We start from the raw sequence: 9,386 nt of genomic DNA on the forward strand, positions 1-9,386 counted from the left end.
GATGCTTGTCCTCTCTAAAGAGCTGAGGGATTGTAATTTGACATATAAGTGGTCAAGCTAAAAGGTCAAGTATGGTCTACATGGTATTAATGTCTTCTTATTCATTCTTCCTGGCATTTTACTACTTTGTAGCCCTTGAAAGACTCAGAGGAAAATGTTCATAGCAACATTGTTTGTCATAGCCAGAAACTAGAAACAACCTAAATGCCCCTTGACCGAAGAATGAACAAGGAAAATGTGGTACATTTACACAATGGAGTACTACACAGCAGAAAAAAAAATAATGGCATCTTGAATTTTGCAGGAAAATGGATGGAGCTAGAAAACATTTTGAGTGAGGTAACCCAGACCCAGAAAGACAATTATCACATATACTCACTCATAAGTGGTTTTTAAACATAAAGCAAAGAAAACCAGCCCACAAATCACAATCCCAGAGAACCTAGACAACAATGAGGACACTAAGAGAGACATACATAGATCTAATCTACATGGGAAGTAAAAAAAGACATGATCTCCTGAGTAAATTGGGAGCATGGGGACCTTGGGAGAGGGTTAAAGGGGAGCAGAGAAAAATGTAGAGCTCAATAAAAATAATTAGAAAACATAAAAAAGAAAAAAAAAGACTCAGAGGAAGCCTGCCTCTGTAGGAATGGCCATGGACAAAGGACAAGCTGCCTTAGGAGGAGACTCTTATGGAGTACTCTGCTCTGCATGGCTGCATCCTCACAGGGTCTGTCAACATCATGGCCTCACAACCTCTCATCACAAGGGTGGTTCAGGCACATGTGTCACAGCTTGTCACAGCAATCACTATGCTGATAGGGACATCTTTTGGCAACAGTCAAAGTGCCAGGACAGCCAGGATTCTCCCACCAAGGTTCTCAGTCAGAAAGGACTCAGAAGTTGAGCTACCTTCCTCTTGAGCAGCCGCAGTGGCTCTGAACTCACAGTGGTCCTATGCCTGTGATGTGTAGGGTGCTCATCCAGAAAGAGGAAGGATGTGATACTGAGAAAGAATGACGGCACGTTCTCCACCCAGAGAGCCTCCCTGGAGCTGGCCTGTCATCAGGGGGTCTTGGAGGCTTACTTATGCTCAGAACTCCATCCCTGTCACAGATCTTTTATCCACAGGGTTTTGTTGGTTTGTTCTTATGACATGTCACCAAAGGAGTCTCAAGTTGTCTTCCTACTCAAACCAACAAATGCCACTTGCTGTTCTTCAAGACTAAACGTATGAGTTCCCCGTGGCTCTTTCTTCAGGATCTGAAACCAGTAGCTATTGTATCCTCTGGAGCAGTGCTTGTTTCCCAAAGCCTATGTCAAGCAGTGCTTCAGCTGAAGTGAAGAAGGAAGGGAGTGTGGGTGACACCCACAGAGAATGTCTGTCTGAGCTAGGACTGACAAGTTTTCCCTTTGATGAGTAGTCAAGCCCCTGGGGAACTTCCTCCTGGGTTTCCTTAAAGGCTCTTTGTTGAGCATGATGACACTGAAGAAGACATGTTATGTTTCTCCCTTTGCTGCCTCACCAGCGTCTGTAGCTCACACACTATTTTCATGTGTCTCCCAGTCAAGGTAGGTGTATGGAGACAGGATGTGTGATGTGCATTCTTGTCTTCCTCCATCTCCTCTTCCTTTGTCTTTAAATGCAGTGACACACCGCAGGAGAGGTACTCAACAGATTCTAACCCATTCATCAATGGCCAAATGTCTTTCTTCATCACAGGTCTGAGCACCACACACTCAATCAACATTCCAGAAGCCCAATTGTGTAGAAGGTGAAGGTCAAGTTCATGACAACATTCAAGGAGCCAGAACTATTATGCTGTGAGCTTTTGTATTAATGGCTTCTCCTGCTTTAGTACCCAAGCCTGCTGCATGAGGGCTAAGACAGGCGGCCAAGACAAAGCCCACTCACAACAGCAGGAGCTCAGGCTGCAGCCTCCGGAGACTTAGGATGGGAGGTTTCTCATTTGCAAAGAAGAGTTCTGTGTGGACAAGGCACAGTTGATAATGGCGTGCTGGATGCTGAGTTTTCTGTGTATAAACTTATGCAAACGTGAGTGTCATCCTAAAATTAAACTGGCAAAAGAAGCCTGCACACATACGTTAAGCAGGAGAGTGTAGATGGAAATAAACAGATGTCCACACGATCACTCCACACTGAAAACTCTAGAGCACTTGCGATTTTTAAAATATATACAGTTTAATCTTGTCATTGCTTTTTATTCCTTTGGCAACAAGATAGCTTACTATAGAGGAGAGGAAGGAGAGGAGAAAGAAGTAGATATTTTATTTTTTTTTAGAAAATTTTATTTTATTATTTTTCTTTTTTCTTTTTTTTTGATTGAAAAAAAAATTTTCCCCCTCCTCCCAGCCTCCCATTTCCCTCCCCCTCCTCCCACTCCTCTCCCCCTCCCCACACTCCTCTCCCCCTCCCTCTCCAGTCTGAAGAGCAGTCAGGGTTTCCTGCCCTGTGGAAAGTCCAAAGTCCTCCCCCCTCCGTCCATGTCTAGGAAGGTGAACATCCAAACTGGCTAGCCATACTGATGAATATCTTGCATATCACCATAGAACCTTCATCTGGCGATGGATGGAGATAGAGACAGAGACCCACACTGGAGCACCGGACTGAGCTCCCAAGGTCCCAATGAGGAGCAGAAGGAGGGAGAACATGAGCAAAGAAGTCAGGACCATAAGGGGTGCACCCACCCACGGAGACAGTGGGGCTGATCTATTGGGAGCTCACCAAGGAGTAGATATTTTAAATGTATTTTTGAAATGTTAGCATGCTTTCCCACCATCTGTGTGAGACCATTTTACCAGGTAGGAAGACTTTCTTCCTCTCATTAAGCCAAATTCTACTTTGAAAGCACTAAGGCTTGTGGTAGCATGTATCAGGAGTATTTTCTTAGTGAACAGACATAGGTAGAGGAATAGTCTAAAAACAAATGATCTTTTAAGTCAGAGATGCCTTATGTGTACCTAATGTGTACACATATAAAATTTCTACAATATATGTTGTATGATGTATTATATATATATATATTATGTAAGATGTATATTCTAGAGAATTACATATGATTACATAATATATATTATATCCAACTGTTATAAGGGTATTGGCAAGATCACAGCAAAAGAAACATCAGACTTAGTTATTAGGGAAAATTTAAATACTAAGGGGCCTTTTATTGTCCAGGGTTGCTACAGTAATAAATTCCTCTTGGACCAGGAAGCATTAACATCCATGAGAAGCTGAAAGAGAAAACAGCATGGGAACTATACTCAGCAAATAAAGTCCATTTTAAGTGACTAGGAATTGTGGCTATAAATGAATTATACCCACCCGACCCTCTGATTTCATCACATAATATTTGCGGAGAAGCCGAATCATTGAGCCTGGATCATACAAGGTACAAGGTACAGTGTTCACATAAAAATCCCCTCTCTTGTTCTGTTTTATCGTGACTCTGTATGGGATGCCCTTAGCTTGTCTCTATATCACACATAGAAACAGACAAGGTCACAGATGCTGCTACCAAGTCATTAGATTGCGAGTAGTCACAAGATGATCAATAAAGAGAGAGCTGAGTTACTTTGGAGAGATCTGACCATGTCAGTGACTGCAGCACCGTTGCAGTGCCATGGACGGTGCAGTGACCACAGCACTGCTGCTGTGCCATGGACAGTGCCAAGAGTGACCACAGCACTGTTGCCAGGCCATGGACAGTGCCAAGAGTGACCACAGCAATGCTGCCGTGTTGTGGACAGTGCTAAGGGTTCTACCCACACTGTTGGTCTTCTGTCAGGTCCCGGACTGAGTGTTTTATGTGCATCAGCTCACTCAGTTTGTAAACCCTGCAGAATAGTTATTACCATTCATAGTAATTGTTTGAGTTGGGGAGATGGCTCAGAAGCTAAAACACTAGCTACCCAAGCAGGATTTGTGAGGCCAAGAGGTCATCTTCCCAGAACCTGCTTAAATGTTCAATGGTATGGTAGCCCTTTGATAATTCTAGTGCTCTCAAGAGGAGACAAGAGATTCCCAGAGCAAGTTAGCCTGCTAAATTAGCCATATCAGTGAGATCTGGGTTCAGTCGAGAGACTCTGCCTCAGTGAATAATGTGGAGAATGTTCAAAGAAGACTCCTAATGTTAGCCTCAGGTTGTCAAGTGCACACATACATGTAGACATACATACTCAAGTGCACACATGTATCTACAGACACATGAAAAACATTGTTTTTACATTTTGCAAAATAAAGAACTCAGTCTTGGAGAGGGGACCTCCTCGAGGCTGCCAGCTGGTAAATAAAGAGCTGCCATTACTGGTGGTCTTCTAGCCCCAGAACCCAAAAACCAGACAGAATCTAGATGAAATCCTGCCTGTTACAAATTGACCTGTTGTGCAAAAAGAATCACCTCTCTATACTCATGCAATCCTGTGCGCTAATGACGAGATGCTAATCATAGCTCCTCCCACCTGGCTGCTTCTGAAATGGAAATCTTACATGGACAGCAGGTGGTGCATTTAAATGTCTCAAAAGTCACTGTAACAATAAAAAAGGAGGAAAGGAAGGCAGGAAAGAAAAGAGAAAAGAAAAGAAGGTAGTTTTCATAAGCAACTGATTTTGAAAATTGCTAATGAAAGCCAAACAGCCTTGGGATGCTGGCCTTTTGTCAAGTCCTTCCAGAGTTGGAGATTTCTGGGACCTTGAACTGTGGGATAACACTCTTGTACACTGTAAAGATTTATCACTCGTATTGTTTTAATAAAACACTGATTGGCCAGTAGCAGGGCCACCAGACTAAGAGAATGCTGGGAAAAGGAAAGGAAGAGACATAGTTGCCAGTCAGACACAGAGGAAGCAAGATGAGAAATGCCTTACTGGGAAAATGTACCAAGCTACATGGCTAAACGTAGATAAGAATTATGGGTTAATTAAGTTGTAAGAGGTAGTTACTAATAAGACTGAACAATAGGACAAACAATTTATAATTAATATACTCCTCTGTATATTTATTTGGCACTGAATGGGTATGGGACCAGGTGGGATAGAAACTTCCGTCTAAAAATCTCCATGGAAAGTTCATGCATAATTTTCTCGAAATACAGAGTGAAAATATTATCTACAAATCAGAGAGTGAGGTTGTGCTTATCTTGAGAGTCCACTGAATACTAAATAATTAGATGTGTGTCCTGGCTTATTTCTGCGGAGCTCAGTTACGTTGCAAACACTTTTCCACCTGCATCACAGAATTACAAAGATTAGTTCTGATATGTGCGGGGAATCTCTTTTCTATCCTTATTCAAATGGAAATTTATTATTATTAATTATTATTGTTGCTATTACTATTTTATGATTATAACCACAAAGTAAAACAAGTTAAAAACTCTCATCCAATGCCCGCTTCCCATCTCCTGGGGATGGTGCCTTCTTCCTGCTCTCTGGCAAGAGGTTTAATACAAAGATGCATAGCCTTGATTATCCCTCTCTGCACCAGATCGCCGGCAGCCGGGTCCTCTGTGCACACAGGAGATGGAGTGTGTTCTGCAGTTTTCCACAGCCGTTCTTCCCTGGGAATGTATTAGTATTCCCTGCACACCAAGAAAATGATGCTGTCTCCCACCTGCAAAGAAGGCAGCTTCATCTTAATTTTATCCATTGAAGGCTTTATGTAAGGCTCCTAGTGAAACAACACCCCGAGGCAGGTCCCTGAGCAAAGGAAACACTGGCTGAGAGAGTACCGAACATCAAAGGAGAAACCAGTGAGGGCAGAGCTGGCCCGTGACTTCAGTAGAAATAAAGGACCGTGAGGCCCCCTCAAAGGCAGTAGAACCGGGGGAACCCTCTTTGCCTGCTGCAGAGCCCTCCTCTCAAAGCTAATCAAGATAAAAATGTAAGACACTGGGTCCCGTCAAGTCATAGGTAAGAGGAGATGAGACTTCACGTCCGAAGGGCTCGGGGTCTCCAGCCCGTGTCTTCAGGGACTGCCGTCTTCCTGCATTGCTACTGTTTCACTCCCTACTGTCTCAACAAACTTCCCTCGTTTGTCATGGGAAAGTGGGTTCCCTTGTCCTCACAGCTCCTGCACATTGGGGAAAGAATCTTTCTTTCAGACAGGCTCGGCCAAAGTCTAGGCTTCACACCTTAATCCTTGCACCCATGCCTGTGAGCGAGACTTGGTGGGCTGACGAATCACGGACTCTAGGACCCAGGGTCTCCATATTTCTTAATTGTTTGGCACAGCAAGATTTCTCTCAAGCGTTTTCTTGGTCTGTGCCATTCTGACTGTCCACATTAGAGACCTCCAACCCCTGTAAAGCAAACAGGAGCTGCTCACTGAACGCTCCACGGCAAAGGTATCACCATCATGCGAGGTGGAGACTCAAAGGGAGGCAGTGGAGTACGCTGGGTCGGAAAGAGGAGGGTTTTGGAAGCACGCTAGGTGGAGAGCACTGGCATGGAGGAACCAGGGGCGGACTAGCTTGCACACTGGCCTTTCTCTTCCACCCTGAGTTGGAAGTGGGGGCTGTGCCACCAGCTATTGCCACAACTTACTTATTGTTTTGAGCCAATTGTCACAGAACGTGGCTTCTCTTGGGCTGGCTAATTTGAAGATGAAGGTCTGTGTGGCTAAAAAAGGCCTGATCATCACCTAATTCTACATTCAGTCTCCCAATGAGCTTCAATGAATCTATGATTTCCAGAGAATATAGGGCTTTTCCCCTTGGGAATCAGCCACGCTGGGACCATATTAGGCTTGGGGCAATATTTGCCTGTCTGTCATCAACAACCATCATCTGCCTCCAGCTCCCCACCAATGCCATTTATAATTGTGAGTTAGACACCCATTTCTTTTAGTCCACAGCAATCCAGGCTGTAGGCTATGGCCCTGAGTGTGTAGCATCTCTTATTTTTCTTTTTTCCTTTCTGAGATCCTATTGGGATATCACTTTGGTTCATATTTTTATAGATGATGAAACAGAGGCTGGAAAGATCTGGGGACCTGCATATGGTTTGCTGAGTGAATGCCATTTGAACTTGAGTGTACCTGAGTGCAAAGTCAGTGGTTATAAACCCAAGGAAAGAGAGGTGCCTGTACCACACATGCTCTCTGTTGTAGTACGCCCCATGGGAGCCTGGGACAGAACTCTGCCTCGGCCTGAGCTGCACATCTCACTTCAAGACTATAAAAGAGCCATAAGCCATAATTCTTTTATGTACCTGGAGGGTTTCCATCATGGTGGCAGGAAGCATGACTCCAGCTAATGTCATTTCTTGGCAGTGATCGTAAGTCACTCTGATAATTACCGAACTGCTTGCCCAAGGATGTGCAGAGTCGCACTACGGACAGGAGCACAAAGCTTCCCGCTCCCTATAGGCTGGCTTCTCCAGGAGCCTTGTAGCCAGGTGTATAGGACTCTGACCTGTAACTTCTGACTTTTGAGTTTGAGCTGGATCCAGTCCTTTTCTACTTGCTCCTGTGGTCCCTCCTCAGGGGAAACATTGCATCCTGGCTAATGCTTCCTGGACCTTCCAGTATGTCTGCATCTCCTACTGTGCCCTTCCTCCTGTCTTTTCTGCTCTTTATAATCACTCTGTCTCGACTGGCCCCTACCTGAAGACAACTTTTTCTCACAAAATCCTGCTGTCTTCCCAGAGTCTCAGAGAGTCAGAGGAAGAGCAGGGGAGTGAGGGATCAGAAGAAAGAGGGTAGCTGAAGGGAGAGATCGGTAATTCCTCTGTCACTCCAAGTGCCCTTAGCATCTTGGATATTGCCCAGTATCCCTGCTCAGGATCTGATAAGTCATTTCACAGCTGGGCTGTTTCTGCCAGCTATGGTGACATATGCCTCCACCCAGAAACTGGAGGCCATCAAATCTCTGTGAGTTCAAGACCAGCTTGGTCTACAAAGCAAGTTCCAAGCCAGCCAGCTAGCCAATCAGGGCTATACAGAGAGAGCCTGTCTAAAAACAAAGAAGTGAAGCCTCCCACCAGTTTGGCTATTCTGCAGACATAATGGGAGCAGGCTCGAGGGAAGACAGGCTGTGTCACTGGGTGTCCTGCCTGTAGTGATTAATCGCTACCACTGTTCAAACTGACCGGAGGACTATTTCATGTCTCACTCGTATAAAGTCAGCAAGGCCAGAAGGCACGGGTCTTCTGGAAACTTCCAGGGCTTCCTTGTGTCCCTCATAGGAAGTGCATGAGTCCTACAATACCCTTCAGAGACCCTCTTACTTTTCTGGTCTCTGTACTTTGTGTGATCTAATCTCCCCTGGAGGCACCTTCCCTAACAACTGTACCTGAAGTCTCCCTCCTACTCCTACCCCACAATCGTTCCTCTGTCAGCCCCACTGCTCTGTCACCTAAGATACTACCTCCATCTGCATAATTGATAATAATCATATATAAATATATATACATGCACACTATATCTGAATATATGTACTATTTCACGAATGCATAGAATATAATCTACATATATGTGCATGTTAAATAATACCTACTTACCTATTAAATTAGCTTCCCTACCAATAGTGCTAAATACATAAGAAATATTAACTTCCCTGTCTGATTTCTGCCAATTTGTCCATTTTACAGGGAGTACCTTCCTCACTATTTGACATGTATGGTATTTACATCTCCACTTTATCCAAGAGTTTTATCTTCTTCACCTCTGCACGCCCAGTGTCTGGAACACTGTCTGGGTACAGAACAAGCTCAGCAAATATTTCTGAGCAAATGAATTACCAGTAAATGTAAAACAAGCTGGTAAGATACGTAATGCCAGCTCTGACTCGCGCTGGGAAAGCTCGGAGTTAGACGATTTCTAGAAGTTTGGATGATAGTGTGGCTGTGTGCTTTGGGGGCAGCCTGAGGTCGGGGGTTCTTGGCTCTCCTGCCTCCCTTGTCGGCTTTGTGTTTAACTCTTCCACACTATCATCCCCTCTTGTCAGATACCCATGGCTCCCGCTGGCTCTTGTTCTTTTGACCCACTAGAATTTTCCAGCAGACATGAAACTGGGTCCTATTCAGGTAAGTCAGAGGGAAATAAGTAACAATTCATCTTGTGGAATGTTTGTGTTCTAAGGGCTTCCAGAGCCTCCAGCTAGGCAAGTAAAATGCTGGCCTCCACCAACACCCTTGGTGATGAGGAGGTGAAGGGTCATGGGTTCCTTCGCATCTCCACCCCATCTCACCTTCTAGAGCAGTAACCTAGCTTGCAACAGTGACCAAAACGGTATCAGGCTCACAATCCCCAAAGCTTTAAGTGACTTTCCTCAGCCACATCTTTGGTAACTCAAAATACTGTTTTGTCAAAAACACTTCATCCCAGGAATATGGGAAAGAAGTATTTAGCTTTCCTTCCCAAAGA

Source organism: Microtus oregoni, unplaced genomic scaffold (genome assembly GCF_018167655.1).
Source record: "Microtus oregoni isolate MIOR12 unplaced genomic scaffold, Mior012 000016F_ref0000370, whole genome shotgun sequence".
Lineage (NCBI taxonomy): Eukaryota > Metazoa > Chordata > Mammalia > Rodentia > Cricetidae > Microtus > Microtus oregoni.